Source organism: Ornithorhynchus anatinus, chromosome 17 (genome assembly GCF_004115215.2).
Source record: "Ornithorhynchus anatinus isolate Pmale09 chromosome 17, mOrnAna1.pri.v4, whole genome shotgun sequence".
Lineage (NCBI taxonomy): Eukaryota > Metazoa > Chordata > Mammalia > Monotremata > Ornithorhynchidae > Ornithorhynchus > Ornithorhynchus anatinus.
In genome coordinates, this window is record NC_041744.1 from 5,531,797 (window position 1) to 5,547,994 (window position 16,198).

The window sequence follows — 16,198 nt, forward strand, 5'->3', positions numbered from 1 at the left end:
CATGGACTGCATCCAAGCTGATTAACTTGTACCTACCCCCGTGCTTAGTACAGGGGCAGCGTGGCCTAGTGGAAAGAGCATGGGCCTGGGAGTCAGAAGACCTGGGTTCTAGTCCTAGCTCTACCCCTTGTCTGCTTTATGGCCTTGGGCAAGTCACTTAACATCTCTGTGCCTCAGTTCCCTCCCCTGCGAGAAGGGGATTTAGAGCGTGAGCCCCATGTGAGACAGGGGCTGCGCCCAAGCTGATTAGTTTGTATCTACCCCAGGGCTTGGTGTGGCTTGGCACACAGTAAGTGCTTAATAAATACCACAGACATTATTATTATTGCAGGGCCTAGCATATAACAAATACCATTTAAAAAGTAAAATAAAATAAAGGTGATCCAGTGACACTTTGCCCAGGCAGCAGGGGCTGAGAGGTCTCCCGGGATGTTTTTCCGCACGGTTTTCCTTAAAGACATTTCTTCGTGCTACTCCGGGAGGGCCTTCAAAAGAACGACTAAAGGTTCCTGTGGCAGCACTAAAGCCTTTTCTATTCTCGCCATCCTCTCGCCAACTGGGAGCAAACTTGCTCGGCTGGATTTCCATCCCACGTTCAACATCCTCATTTAAGCATCTGCCCGAATAATCCGCCCAACTAAGTGTGATGTCCTTACGATATTGTTTTTCCTCTGAGCCTTCAATCCTTTCTGATCTGGGAGTCAGCGGGAAGAGCTCTGAGCCTCCTGAATGAGGCTGGAACACGTTGAGATGTTTTTAGCTTAGCGCCATAATGGGATGACTCTCCAAGCCCATCTTTGTGTTCACCCGGCTACTCCCCGTCACTCTTTACTGTTTTTTGGAGGGGGTGGCAGGGAGACCCCAGTGGGGCCGGGCTGCAGAGATCCAGGTCGGTGGGAAGTGGGGTTTTGCCAACGCACAATTTGGTCCGGGGTAGAGACCCACAAAATGCCGTCAGCGGAATCCCACCGCTTCCCAACGAGTGGAAAAATGAATTCCATTAGCTCCGGCCAGAGCACGCTCAGGGCAGTCTCAACTGGCTGAGGGAGAGAGATGGACAGGCGCCTAAGTACACAGACAGGTTAATGGTAGCTGCAGAGGCCCCGCTGCGTTCAATTGGATTTTGCCTTCTTTACCTTGTTTCTTCAGGGACTGACATCTCTCTTCCTTGGATGCTCAGGAGAACTTGCTGTGCTCAGAGTGGTCTGGTTCAGGAGGATTTGATTCAATCAGAGAAAAGATGAGGGGAAAGTGGCCACCTTCCCACAAAGCACAGAAGTGGTCAGGGAAAGAAGCATAGCGTAAGCCCGGTGTGAACACAGACAAGTTTGGAAGAGGGACTGACCTTTGCTCCTGAAAGGCAGGGCTAGACCAGAGCTTTTAAGTGCCCGATCCCAAGAAGTGGCTTTTCATGTCAGACTGCCCTATTGGGAAAAGAGTGCTGAAGCGAGAGGTAACTTGAATCCGGTAGCCCCCGTAGTCCCTGCTTGCAATCAGTCAGTAGAATTTATTGAGTGCCCAATGTGTGCAGAGCACTTTACTAAGGGTTTGAGAGAATACAAATAGTAGTCATGATTTCTGCCTTCAAGGAGCGTACGATCTAGCAATCAATAGTGTGCAATGAGTAACTACTACGTGAAGGGCAGAGCTTGGAGAGGAAAATGATGGAGCTGGTAGATTCAAACCCTGTCCTCAAGAAACTTACAGTTTAGTGGGGGAGCAGCTATGGCACCTCCTCCATCTAGGCATTCAGTCAGTCAGAGTCAGACAGTCAGTCGTATTTATTGAGTGTTTACTCTGTGCTGAGCGTAAAATATAACAATATAACACACTCCCGGCCCACGACGAGCTTACGTCTCGAGGCGGAGACAAACGTTAATATGAATAAATAAAATTGCTGATATGTACATAAGTGCTGTGGGGCTGGGAGGGGGCGATGAATACAGGGAGTAAGTCAGGGCGATGAAGAAGGGAGTGGGAGAAGAGGAAAGGAGGGCTTAGTCAGGGAAGGCCTCTGCTGCATTGCCTAATAGAAAGAACATAGAGCTGTTAGGAGATCTGGGTTCTAATCTTGATCCCACTACTTGCCTCCTGTGGAGTTTCAGGCAAGTCACTAGGCCTTTCTGGGCCTTAGTTTTCTCATCTGTACAAAGGGCATTAAGTACCAGTTCTCCCTCCCACCTTAGACTGTGAGTCTCTTGAATTCAGTACTTACTGGTAGTCCAAACATTGTGGAAGATAAATGATAAATCCAATCGGACTCAGTTGCTGTTCCACACGAGGTCCATCGTCTAAGAGCAGGGGAGAGCGAGTATTTAATCCTCATTTTACAGAAGAGGAAACTGTGACACAGAGAGGCTAAGCCACACTTGGTCATGGTTACACAGTAGACAAGTAGTGTAGTGAAGAACCTGGATCTTTTGATCCCAGTTCATGGCTCATAATAATAATAATAATAATAATAATAATGGTATTTGGTAAGTGCTTACTGTGTTACTGTTCCAGGTACTGGAGGAGAGGCAAGCTAATCAGACTGGACACAGTCCCTGTCCCACATTGGGTTCACAGCCTTAATCTCCATTTTACAGATGAGGTAACTGAAGCAGAGAGAAGTGAAAATGATTTGTCCAAGGTCACACAGCAAAGAAATGGTAGTGCCAGGATTAGAACCCAGGTCCTTCTGACGCCCAGGCCTGGGAGCTTTCCACTAGGCCATGCCGCTTCTCCATTCCCCTTTATGGACAGAGAACAAGTCTCTGCTTACATTGTACTGAGTTCAGTGCACTTCACCCAGTGGATGCTCAATAAATATTGTTACTGCTATCATCATCATTATAGGCATTTATCGAGTGCTTACTATGTACAGAACACTGTGGTAAGCGCCTGGGAGAGTACAATATCACAGAATTGGTAGATACTTTTCCTGCCCACAGTGAGCTTTAAGTCAAGGTGGAGGGGAGACAGGGACTAATATAAATAAATAATTTATACTATATAACTTTAAAATATGTGCATAAATATTACTCCTCTTCAGGAGGGATCTTGAATTTGGGTGCATGAGATAGAGTGGAGGGGAGCAAAAAGGTGGAGTTCCAGAGAATCAGAGAAGGAAAGAAATGACTCCTCCAGAACCTTGAGACCCAATTAATTTCTGTCCTCCCATCACACCCTGGCACCATCCCAGTGTGAATGACAACCTTTCCCTCTTCACCTCCTCTGTGGTTTTTCCATCCTTGGGGAGTTCTAAGCTGATTGTGAGGTTTTGAATAAAATCAGAATAACAACACCTTCTTGTGAAGTTTTCCATGGATCTTTGTTGTTTGAGATTCTCAGGAGCTGATTCATATTTCAATATATTCCAGCGGAAAATGATCAGATTTTGAGATTTTTTAGCAGTTGGTACGTCATTACATTTAAATTTGATATATTTTGACTAATGCAGTTTGAAATTTGAAAACTGCAGACAATTTTATTCAATATCCATTTTTATACCAACTCACTCTTGAAAAAAAATGTTAAAAATTTCCAATTTCCTGTTCAGGAACAGTTTGGAGTCCCCGTTCCCTGTCCCCCATCCCCATCCCAATCCTTACCACCTCACCCACTTCTGATCATCCGGCCCTGACCCATTCAGCCCGTGTCCAGCAACCCCTCCGATGTCCACTGACCACTAAGTCACCGCGTCCACCTGGAAATGCTTTCTTTTGCAGCCACTTTCAAGTATCCCCCTGAGTTCCGAGTCCAATTTAATTCGACCTTTAGACCCACTTCTCCTAAGCGAACTTTAACAACTCCCATGGGCAGCCACTTAAGACAAGTTTTGTGTCTAGAAGAAGGTTTTACATAGAATTTCAACTTTTCTCTCTGCCTGCCTTGTAATAGCATTTATGCCGCCCAGTTATGTTAGTGTTAAATATGTGATGGAATAAAAAAAAGAACAGGCAGGAAGAGTGGGGAGAGATGAAGCAGGGCAAAGGAAAAAAGATATGATTTTAGATGGGAGCTGGGAAAAACTCCATGGAGTTTTACTAAAGTAGAAAAAGAAGAAGTGTTGTCTAGTGGAAAGAGCCCATGCCTGTTGAATCAGAAGACCTGAGCTCTAGTCCTCACTCTGCCACTTGTGTGTGGTGTGACCTTGGAACAAGTTACTTAACTGCTCTGTGCCTTAGTTTCCTTATTTGTAAAATGAGATTAAATACTTTTTTTCCCTCTTCCACAAACTGTGAGCCCCATGTGGAACAAGGGCTCTGTCCACCCTGATGATCTTATATCTACTTCAGTACTTGACACACAGTGTTTAACGATACATTAAAATAGTATAATTATTAAGCAATCATATTTGCTGAGTGCTTATTGTGCGCTTGGGATAGTACAATATAACAGAGTTGGTAGACCTGTTCCCTGCCCACAATGAGCTTAAAGTCTAGAGAACTATTATTATTATCCTAGTATTTCTGGTAGAGTGTTGCAAAGGAGCAGATGTTGACTCCATCTTAGGGGTCAGGTAATAATAATAGTTGTGGTATTTTTTAAGTGCTTACTATGCATCAAGCACATTTCTAAATGCTGGGGTAAATACAAGACAATTAGGTCAGACACTGTCCCTGTCCCATAGAGGGCTCACAGTCTCAGCGGGAGGGAGAACAGCTATTGAATCCCCATTTTATAGGTGAAGAAACTGAGACCCAGAGAAGTGAAGGACTTGCCCAAGGTCACACAGCAGGCAAATGGCAGAGCTGAGATTAAAACCAGGTCTTCTGAGTCCCAAACCCGCACTCTTTCCACTAGGCCGTGCTTGAGAGCCACGGTATAGAAGCAGAGATGGACCAATGATTGGGCTTGGCTGATGACTGCCTCAGGTCCCCAGAGACCTCAGGACCCCGAATTTCTAAAACAGCTCAAAGAGAGCCCAGATTTCCAGGTTCAGGGTTCACACTCTCCCAAGACTGTGAGTCCTAAAAGCAGTTGGAGAAAATGCAGAAGTTGGGAAGCGGGAGCCTAACTCGAATCTTATCCTGGGTATCCCATGGTTTTGGTGATGGTGTTTCACTAGTTCTGAAACTGTTTTTGCTGCTGAAGGACAAGCCAGGCTAAGGGTGGAAAGCCTCCATGGAGGACTTCTATTAGCCAAATCCCCTCCATCTCAATTTTAAGAGACAAGTTATTTAGGGTCCTGGGGGTGTATGTGGAGGAACCACTGATCCTGCCATTTACCCCCTCTGCAATCCCTCTGGGATTGGATGACCAACTCCTCTGGGCTGAAATTTCTTGAAATATCCCCATCATCAACATCATCATCATTATCTTCTTCTTCTTCCTCTGTGGTTTTTATTGAGATCTATTGTGTGCAGCTAAATGGCTGGGAACATGAATAGAAATAAAAGCAATTAATCATATTTATCATGTGCTTATTGTGTGCAGAGCACTGTACTAAATGCTTGGGAGAGTACAGTAGAACAGAGTTGACAGACCCATTCCCCACCCACAGTGAGTTTATAGTCTAGAAGGGGATAAATAAAACACCCAGTCCCTTCCTCGAGGAGCTTACAATAAAATGAAGCCAACATTCAGTGCATTTTTGCCCAGTCTCTGAGCAGGGCTGAGGAGCATTTGCCTAGTGGATAGAGCACAGGCCTGGGAGTCAGAAGGATCTGGGTTCTAATCCTGACTGCCACTTGTCTCCTGTGTGATATTGGGGAAGTCACTTCACTTTTCTGTGCCACGGTTACCTCATCTGTAAAATGGAGAATAAGACTGTGAGCCTCATTTGGGACGTGGACTGTGTCCAAGCTGATTAGCTTGTTTCTAGGCCAGTGTTTAGTACAGTGTCTGGCACATAGTAAGTGCTTAACAAATGCCATAAAAAATGACTTTATGATATTAGTTTGCTCCCCTTCCCTGGGAGTGACATCAAATCTGCATGCTTAGCCGAGGGTTTGAGGTGTCAAAGAGAGGTGAGGTCAGGTGATTGGCAGTATCCCTTTGCTTCTCCACAAATTCCCGTTGCCTGAACCTGGCCTCTTGGGATAGAGCAGGCACCAAGCCAATGGGACTCTCTGGGCCCCAGAAGTATCCCCGGGATCAGAGATCCAGACGGGTGCCGTCACTTCCACTGTCAGAGGGTCCCAGCTCCAGGTGTGGGCAAGAGTTCAGCAGGTACCTGTGTGTCTGAACAGAATTTGCTTATTAATTATATGCCATCTGCTGCCGCCTACGGAAACCCGACAGGCAGGAGGAGGAGGAGGAAAGAGGAGAAGGAGGGCCGTGAATAATGCACACGCTGAATAATCGAGAGTGGACCAAATGTTAAAAACCAATACTCCAGACCCCAGGACAGAGATGCATTCATTTAATCAATCAAGAGTTTTATTGAACGCTTACTTTGTTCAGAGCGCTGTACTGAGTGCTTAGGAGAGTACAATACAACAAAGTTTATAGATACGTTCCCTGCCCACAGCGATCTTACAGTCCAGAGGTATTAGTGATTCTGTTCAGCTGCCTGCCCCAGGCCCAGAGTTTCAGACCAGGAGAGGCTGATCAGCTGTTTTAGAACTATTGTTTGAAGGGAAACTGAGGCAGAAAGGGCAGGATGAATCTGTATGTATGCTTCTATCAACTTTGTTATAGTCCCAAACACTTAATATAGTGTTCTGCACATGGTAAGTGCTCAATAAATTTGATTGTTTGATTTTTTTAATGGTATCTGTTAAGCACTTAGAACCCGAGTTCTAATCCCATCTCTGCCACCTGTCTCTTATGTGATCTTGGGGAAGTCACTTCACTTTTCTGTGCCATGGTTACCTCATCTGTAAAATGGGGAATAAGACCATGGAGCCCCATTTGCCATGTTCCAGGCATACAAGCTAATTAGGATGGGCACAGTCCTTGTTCCACATGGGGCTCACGGTCTCAATCCCCATTTTACAGATGAGGTAACTGAGGCACAGAGAAGTTAAGTGTCTTGCCCAAGATCACACATCAGATAAATGGTGGAGTCAGTATTAGAACCCAAGCCCTTCTGACTCCCAGGCCCATGCTCTTTCCACTAGGCCATGGTATTCCTCATTAAGGACTTGTTTATTGCCAGCCTCAGCACTTGGGTATTCCATATATGTTTATTCAATTATTTATTTAATCGTTTGTTATTTGAATTATTTATTTATTTAAATTATTTATTTATGTATTTATTTGTGTATTATTCAATTATTTATTTTACCCCCTCTAGTTGTAAATATTTTTATGTTTGTCTTCCCCTTTAGAGTGATAGATCACTCTGAATAAGGCAAGCGACTCTTCTTTCTCCTGTACTTCCCAAGGACCTAGTACAGTGCGCTACATCAAGTGGGAGCTCAATAAAAACTCCTATTTCTATTTTACTCTCCCAAGCATCTAATACAGTGCCCCTACACACAAGATACGCTCAATAATATAATTGATAGTTGGTTGGGGTCAAAACAGACAAAAGGAAGACTTCCTCACACAGCAGATAATAAGCATGTGCAATTTGTTATTAGAATCAATCAATAGTATTTATGGAGCACTTACTGGGTACAGAGCGCTGTATTGAGCCCTTGGGAAAATACAGCACCACAGAGTTGATAGATATGATCCCTGCTCACAAGGAGCTTACAGTCTAAAGAACTATTCATAATAATAATAACAAATTTAATATGCCAATAATAATGGTATTTCTCAAGCACTTACTGTGTGTTGAGCACTGTGGGAGATACAATGCAATCAGATTAGACTCAGTCCCTGTCCTATGTGGAGCTCACAGTATAAGGAGAAAAGGAACTTAGTCCCCTTTTACAGAAGAGGAAATCAAGGAAGAGAGAAGTCAAATGTCTTGCCCAAGATCACACAGCAGGCAAATGGTGGAGTTGGTATTAGAAACCGACGGTCTTCTGACACCCGCTCCACTGCTCTTTCTACTAGGCCTTGCAATTGTGCCATTGAAAATATCTGCAAGTTCAAGAGGGGTTTGGGCAAATTTACGGATGGGTGGCTCACAATGAATGGCTAGAGGGAAATTTAGGGATGAGGAGGGGAAACATTGGAAATGTTAGATGGCACACCCCTTCCCATTAGCATGGACTTCAAGAAAGGCATCTATCCCTGGTTCTTCCAAGGATCCTAATATCCATTTTGGAATGGAACACTGAGTGAGATGGGATCGTTAGTCTGACGCAGTGATGACATTTCTTATGGTCCTGGGTTCTTTTTTTTCCTAATGGTATCTGTTAAGCACTTACTATATGCCAGACACTACAATAATTGCTAGAGTAGATCAATCGATCAAATTTATTGAACACTTATTGTGTGTGTACTAAGCCCTGTACTAAGCACTTCGGAGAGTACAATATAACAATATAACAGACACAGTCCCTGCCCATGACGAGTTTACAGTCTAGAAGGGGAGTTTACAATCTAGACACAGAGTAATCAGTTTGGACACTGTCCATGTCCTGCTTGGGACTCACAGTCTTAATCCATTTTACAGATGAGGTAACTGAGGTGCAAAGAAGTAAACTTGCCCAAGGTCACACAGCAGACAAGTGGCAGAGGAGGGATTAGAACCCAGGTCCTTTTGATTTCCAGACCTATGTTCTATCCACTAGGCCATGCTTAACAAATACTATAAAAAAAAAAGGAAGGATAAGGATATACCTGGCACAGAGGGAGTAAGGAAAGATGGATAGGGGAATAAAATGAATAAATGTATAAGAGGAGTGAGGGGGTCGATACATACATAAATGCAAAGGGTGGCTGTATGTGAAAAATGCTAACATGCATTTTGGGATGACATGACCTTGGGTGAAGTAGACAATCAGGGAATGTCTCCTGGAGGAGGTGGGATTTTTTGGAGGGCTATGAAGCCAGGGCAAGTTGCGGTCTGGCAGATTTGATGGGCTATGCTATTTGATGGGTTTCTCTGTGCCTCAGTTACTTCATCTATAAAATGGGGATTAAAACTGTGAGCCCCATGGGGGACATGGATTGTGTCCAGCCTAGTTAGCTTGTACCTACCCCAGCTCTTAGTACAGTGCCTGGGACATAGTATGTGCTTAACAAATACCATAAAAAGGTAGGGGTGGGGAAGAAGTTCCAGGAGAGAAGAAAAGCATAAGAAGTTTGCTTGGGACTTGAAGACCCCCAGTGCCAGCCCCCAGAAAGCTAAAAGATACTAAGTAGGTCCAGAGGGGAGGAGAGACACCAAACCAGAGATTTGAGGGGGACATTGTCTGTGGAGAGTGAGATAAGGAAGTGAGATGAAATGCTCCTAGGACTTCCTCTCCTGCAGACTTGGAGGGGTTACTTGGAAAAAGTCCAAGTCTCCTGGAAAAAAGCAGAAAGCTCCCTGCCCTGGCCCTGGAGGAAGAGATGGCAGACTTAATAGGGCCTCTGTTCTCTCCCAACAGGTGGCCCTCTTGCTGTGAAAGAATTATAATCATAAAAGCAATAGTATTTTTTAAGCACTTTCTAAGTGCCAGCACTGTACTAAACCCTGGGATGGATACAAGCAAATCAGGTTGGACACAGTCCCTGTCCCATGTAAGGCTCACAGTCTCGATCCCCATTTTACAGATGAGGTAACTGAGGCCCAGAGAAGTGAAGTGACTTGCCCAAGATCACTCCCATAGCAGACAAGAGGCAGAGCTGGGATTAGAACTCATGACCTTCTGACTCCCAGACCTGTGTTGTATCCACTAGACCATGTAGAGCGTCACCCAGGCCAAGGAGTGAGTGACTTTAGGAGGCTATTTGGCATCAGTGACACCCCACCAGTTAGAGAGTGGGGTTTGTTCCTGGAGCTCAGAAGGAGCAAGACTTTCCACCCACCCCTATCGCTTTCTCTTTCACCCTCACCACAACTGAGCAAGAAGCAGACTCTCCCCCAGGCTCTCCCCCACTGGGGGACACCTAAGACTACATAATTGGATAGGAACCCCCAGCTCAAGGAAGGGAGCACTTCCTCCTCATCCGGGAGTGTGGGGGGACAACTAGCAGCATAGCAGGGCCCTTTCGATCTCGTGTCCCTCCGCTCCAGTGTATTAAAAGATACAATTAGTAAGGAATTCACGGCGAGGAACGTTCGGGAGGAAGAGAGGTGCTCTAAATTAAACCTGAAAGGTTATTCCACTAAAAGGCAGCACGCTTTTCAGCTGAGAGCTGTTCTTCGGGAGTGTTGGATGAGATTGGAGTGGATCCATAATTCAGGATGTCAGGTGGGGAGGGGGGAGTTAAAGGAGAAGTCGGATTGAGACACCGAGATAAGGAGGGGGAAGGCATCACAGATGCTGGAAATATTGTGCTGATGATCCATGTGTTTACCCAGAAGAAGTGGCTCTTCTTTCTGTCCCTGGGAAATTGACAGCAGCAGAGACTTGGGTAACAATTTCTTTATGACGATGACAGAATCAAACATGTTTGATAAGAACAGAAGCTCAGTACTTAGCGGAGAGAGAGGAGCGGCACCCTGGGAATCCGAACTAAAGCAAGGACCGGCGTATCCTCCGCTTCCCCGTCTCCTGCCTCGGGGAGCCGGGACTGATGTAACAAAAATGTAGGGCGCCCAGGTCCCGCTCTCAGAGGAAGTAGGCTTGGGCGGCTGACTCGGGAGGGGTCCGGGAAGCTCATCGGGTAGATGATAAAATGTGAAGAGTTCTGTGGCCTATGTGAACCCAGATGTTCAGAGCCTGTTTGCAAGATGACCTAATAAAAACAATTTAGTTATCCTTTAAATCAGGCAGACATCCTGTGCAGGGAGTTTGCTCCCCACTTGGTTTCCTTATTATTAATAATAATAGCTAATGATAATACTTGTAGTGTTTGTTAAGCTCGTACAATGTGCTAGGCACTGTACTAAGCGCTGGGGTGGATACAAACCGATCGAGTGGGACACAGTCCCTGCCCCACTTGAGTCTCACAGTCTCAATCCCCATTTTACAGAGGAGGAAACTGAGGCCCAGAGAAGTGAAGTGACTTGCCCAGCCTTACACAACAGGCGAGTGGCGGAGCCGGGATTAAAACCCAGGTCCTTCTGACTCCCGGGATCCTGTTCTATCCACTAGACCACGCTGCTTCTCAAATGCAGCATACGGATCTGCTTTCCAGGATTGTCGGCAGGGGGTGGCGGGGTGTCTTTACTAAAGACTACTGCCCACCCACCATCCCAGGACCCACCCTTTCTTGCGGGAGAGGACGGGGCTGGTGGTGGCAGGGACCTGGCACACTCCGGCTGCCCCCGATCCCACTCGAGGTTGGCAAGGGAGGATAGGAGGCCTCTCCGGGCAGGCTGTGTCCTCCAGTGAGCGGAGCACTGGATGGATGCGATTTGATAATGGCGGTGAGATGCGCCTGCCCCTGGGCAGAGCGGGACCCGGCATTCTGAGGCGCCAGTAGCTCTCTGTGGGTGGCTGTAAACTACCAAGGGCCTTGATCAGATTAGCAGACAGCATTTCACGGGGAGGGATCCATTCGATTAGCATTGATTGTCCTCGAGAAAAGCATTAGTGAACCCAGGGTCAGTGTGGGTCCCCCGGAGGGGGGAGAGTCTAGTGGAGAGGCAGAGAAGAGACTAGAGTCAGACTGAGTAGTTTGGATGAGTAGAGGGGGGCTGGCCATAGACAGTCGCCTGAACCCTTGGCCCAGGACTAGAAATAAATCAGGTGGCGGGTAAGTAAAATTTGACTAGAAGTGGACACTTCACCCCCAGCAGGGTCAGCTTCAGATATTCGGAGGCAGGGAAAAGTTTGCCGACCTCTCCTGTTCCATAGGCCATCGTCGCATTCGCTGCGCAGACAGCATTCTGAAAGATGCTACCCTGTTACACTGGTGTGTGTTGGAAACATTCTGTATGCTGCCATTATATTACACTGCATGTGGATATGCAGCATTCTGTGTGCTTTTGCCCTCATACTGGCTGTTCACAGTACTCTTATGACATCACCACTTCATACCATATGCACATATAACGTTCTGTATGATGTCATATGTTACACTTACGCACCTGCGGTATAGGATAGTGATGTTATAAGGAAGTCCACTCGAACCCCAAAATTCAAAGTTTCTTGGCAGGGGGAAGGGGGCTACGACTTCTTTGCCAACCTCCCACCCCAACATTTCTCTTGACCCATTGGGTTCCCCTCCCGGGTCGCAGTTAGAGCAGTCACCGCTTCTGACTTGGACTGGAACATTTAAAAATTTTTTTTGCCTGTAACCCCCCACCTCATCTGACACTGCACCCTCACTGCCACCCCTCCTGAACCAGGCTGCAGCTCCCCACCCAACCTGGCACCCTAGACTGTTGCTTACTTCCAGTGCTGTCTGAAGACAGCCCTTTCCTCCTGCTATGGACCGTCCCGTTCCAGGGCAACCATTAGGGCTTTCCTTTAGACTGTAAACACCTGCTTTAATAATAATAGTAATTTTACAGGTGAGGTACCTGAGGCACAGAAAAGTGAAGTGACTTGCCCAGGGCCACACAGCAGACAAGTGGCAGAGCTGGGATTAGAACCATGACCTTCAGACTCCCAGGCCTGCGCTCTCTCCACTATGCCATGCTGCTTCCCTTTAGACTGTAAGTTCCTGGTAGGCAGGGCTCACGTCTACCAATTCTGTTATATGCATTTATATTATCCTTTAGACTGTAAGCTTGTTGTGGGCAAGGAGCATGTCTACCAACTCTGTTGTATTCTACTCTCCCAGGCGCCTAATACAGGAGAAATAATACAGGAGAAAACTCAGCCTGAGGTTTTTGGTTACCTGCCTATAGGGCCACCCCAGACACAAACACTTTTCCACTCTCCCGGAAGGCAAACTAAGATCATCCAGGATGTGTGGGGTGGGCAGGAGAGAAAAGGGGGGTGGATTCCAGTGTGGCTGAGAGTTCCCGGGATCCCAGGTGCAGAATGGAACCAAGACCCACGTTGGATTCATCCTAACCAAAGGGAAGGGAAGTCCCAGTGGTTTTTCAGGGTAATTTGCTCCAATGGTTGAATTGGATCATTCAGGCCTCCAGGACAGATCCAGCCTGGGTGGAGCAGGTCCAGAGCCGATCCAGTCTAGATGGAGCAGATCCATTCTGTCAGGAACAGGTTAACTGGATTCTTGTCGAATCTCAAATCTAGAGCGCTTACTATGTGTCATGTCCTGCTCTAAGCACTGGGATAGATACAAGATAGGTTGGACACAGTCTCTGTCCTGCATAGGGCTCCCAATATAAGTTGGAGGGAATTTAACTATTATGCCTGTTCCACATAGGTGTCTAATAGCCATGGCTGATTGGAGCCAGAACTCTTTTGCAAGGCTGGGGACAGCAAGTACAATGTTTCTTTAGACTTCAGAGCTTCTCAAGACCAGAGTCGGCTGGAAGATCAAGGGAATAGATGGAGCAGAGAGCAGTAGATTCTGATTGGAAGCAGAGGAGAGGCCATCGATAAATTGTATTTATTGAATGGTTACTGTGTGCAGGGCACTGTATTAAGGGCTTGGGAGAATACAATATAACAGAGTGAATAGACATGTTCCCTGTCCACAAGGAGCTTACCTTCTAGAGGGGGAACCATCTAGAGATGGAAAGGAGGAGACCGAAAGCTCATTGTGGGCAGGGAATGTGTCTGCTAACTCCGTTACATTGTACTCTCCCAAGCACTTAGTACAGTGCTCTGTGTGTAGCAAGTGCTCGATAAATACTATTAATCGATCGATTGAGAAGGGGAGGAGAGGAGAGTAAGGACCTCAAGAATTATACTCGGGGTCGGGGAGGAGGTGAAACTCTCCTTTCTTGTCACCATCTTCATCAGCAGCTGTTCCCTGGGACCCAGGATCCTGGGGAAATACTTTGGTTGCTGCCTCAGACGGTAACTACTCTAGTTGCTAAGCGTAAGGCCACCTCTTCCGAATAAGTAATGGTGTGTATTTTTGTAACTGCGAGATTTAGATAATTGTGTTAATTAGGAATCTTGGAATGCCTGAGATTAATGAACCAGCCTCATTTTTGATGCTGCTACTCTGCAGGGAGGGGAGGGAGATACAGGAGGTCTGACAGGCTATGACCTTTTCTCCTTGGGGGAATTAATCCTTTTCAATTGGGTTCAGTCAAATCTCTGCTTTTGGGGGGCTGATTATCCAGGCCCTTCCTTTCCCATTATTTCCCCAAGGCCATTTAACTTCCCATTAGCACATTCACCAGAGGGAGGGCAGGGGAAGGGGGGAGAGTTCAGGAAACTCAAAATATTAGCATAGCTCCTTGTCAGCGACTCTGTTGAAAAAATCTGTTGGGGTTGGGTAGGTGGAACAGGAAGGGTATTGCAGGGGAAGCTAAGACTATCAGCTAAACTCAGGTTTGGGCATTATAGTGGATTTCATTCATCTACACTGTCGCTGACCTGTTAACACAGATACAGTAATTAAGAGGTGTCTGTAAATATTTCTGCCTCAGGCTATGACATCGACTGTATGGCTATCTCAGCTTCCATAGTGGAGAGTGGCGATGACTTAACTTGTCCAAAACAGAATTCCTTATCTTCCCACCGAAACCCTCCGATTTTCCCATTCCTGTAGCGACATACCATCCTCCCTGTCTCACAAGCCTGTAGTTTTAGCATATCATCCTCAACTCATCAGTTCATTCATTCATCCATTCATTCATATTTATTGAGCATTTACTATGTGCAGAGCACTGTACTAAGGGCTTGGGAGAGTACAGTACAACAATAGACACATTCCCTGCCCGCAAAGAGCTTACAGTCTATCTCATTCAATCCGCAGATTTAGTCTGTCACCCAATCCGCTCAGTTCCATCTGTACAACATCTCTAGAATACCCCTTTTTCTCTCCATTCAAAACCGATACCATGCTGGTCCAAATCCTAGTCGTATCCCACCTCGACTATTGCATCGGCCTCTTCTTTGACCTCCCTGCCTCCAGACGCTCCCCAACTCAGTCCACACTGCTACCGGGATCATTTTTTAAAAATATCATTCTGCACACATCTTCCCACTTCTCAAAAACCTCCAATGATTGCCCATCCATTTCCACATCAAATCGAAACTCCTTGCCGTTGGCTTTAAGGCGCTCAATCAGCTCTCCTTCTCCTACCTCACCTCACTCCTCTCCCACTACAACCTCGCTCCTCTAACACCAACCTACCTCAACGGTGCTTCCATCTTGTCTCTTTCACCACTGACCCCATTTTGACATCCTCCCGCCTGCCTGGAACTCCCTCCACCTTCATATTTGAAAGACTGCTGCTCTCCTCATCTTTGAAACCTTACTAAAGTCGTATCTCCTCCTCAAATCTTTCCCTGACTAATCTCTCATTTCCCTACCCTATTCTTGGGTCTGTAACCTCTAAGCACTTTGTAACATCACCCCTAATCCCATAGCGTTAAGTATGTAGCTTCATACTCTGCTGCTTCCACTATGAGTAATTTCTATTAACATCTGTCTCCCCCTACTGCAGTGCAAGTATCTTGAGGGCAGGGATTGTGTCCACCAACTCTATCGTAGTGTACTCTCCCAATCAACTAACCAATCAACCAATGGTATTTATTGACCACTTACTACCTTACGATACGAGAGAGTAGATAGACACGATCTTTGCTGCGCATACGGTAAGATCTCAATAAATACCACTGATCGATCGATTGATTGAATAAGGCTCTGGGAGGCTGGATGCTGGGCTGGCTGCAGGACACAGACCTTGCCGGAACAAAGCACTGCAGAGGGGAGAAGGCATTGCTGTGGGCAGTGAATGTGTCTGTTTATTGTTGTACTGTGCTCTCCCAAGCGCTTAGTACAGTGTTCTGCACACAGTAAGTGCTCAATAAGTACGATTGATTGATTAACAGCTGAAGCAGAGGATGAGGGGCCAGATTGGGGAGGGCTCCTGGCCTCGGTAGGGGGTGCCGCTCCCTGACTGAGGCTGTTTATAAACCCCTGTTTTGAAATGCTTCCTATGTGGCAACTGGAATGATGAAAGGGACTAAAAAAGATGAGTTATACTTCAGGATAAAAACCCATTTGAAGCGGCAGTTGCTGGAAGGAGAATAAATTGTAGTAACTGTGATCGGATGGGAAGGGAAGGGTGCTACTGGAGAGGTTCGTTTTTTCCTGTTCCCAGACAAAATAGTCAGGATGGAGAATCCAGGGACCCCAGGAAGGATCCAAGCCTGGTTGACAAGGCCTCTGGGAG

At 46.3% G+C, this 16,198-nt stretch overlaps 1 protein-coding gene across 1 annotated transcript in view; it reads left to right on the plus strand.

The window, feature by feature from the left end:
* The window catches only part of RTN4RL1 (reticulon 4 receptor like 1), a 65,983-nt gene that overhangs the window by 39,372 nt on the left and 10,413 nt on the right, over positions 1-16,198 (plus strand). The window lies entirely within an intron of this gene.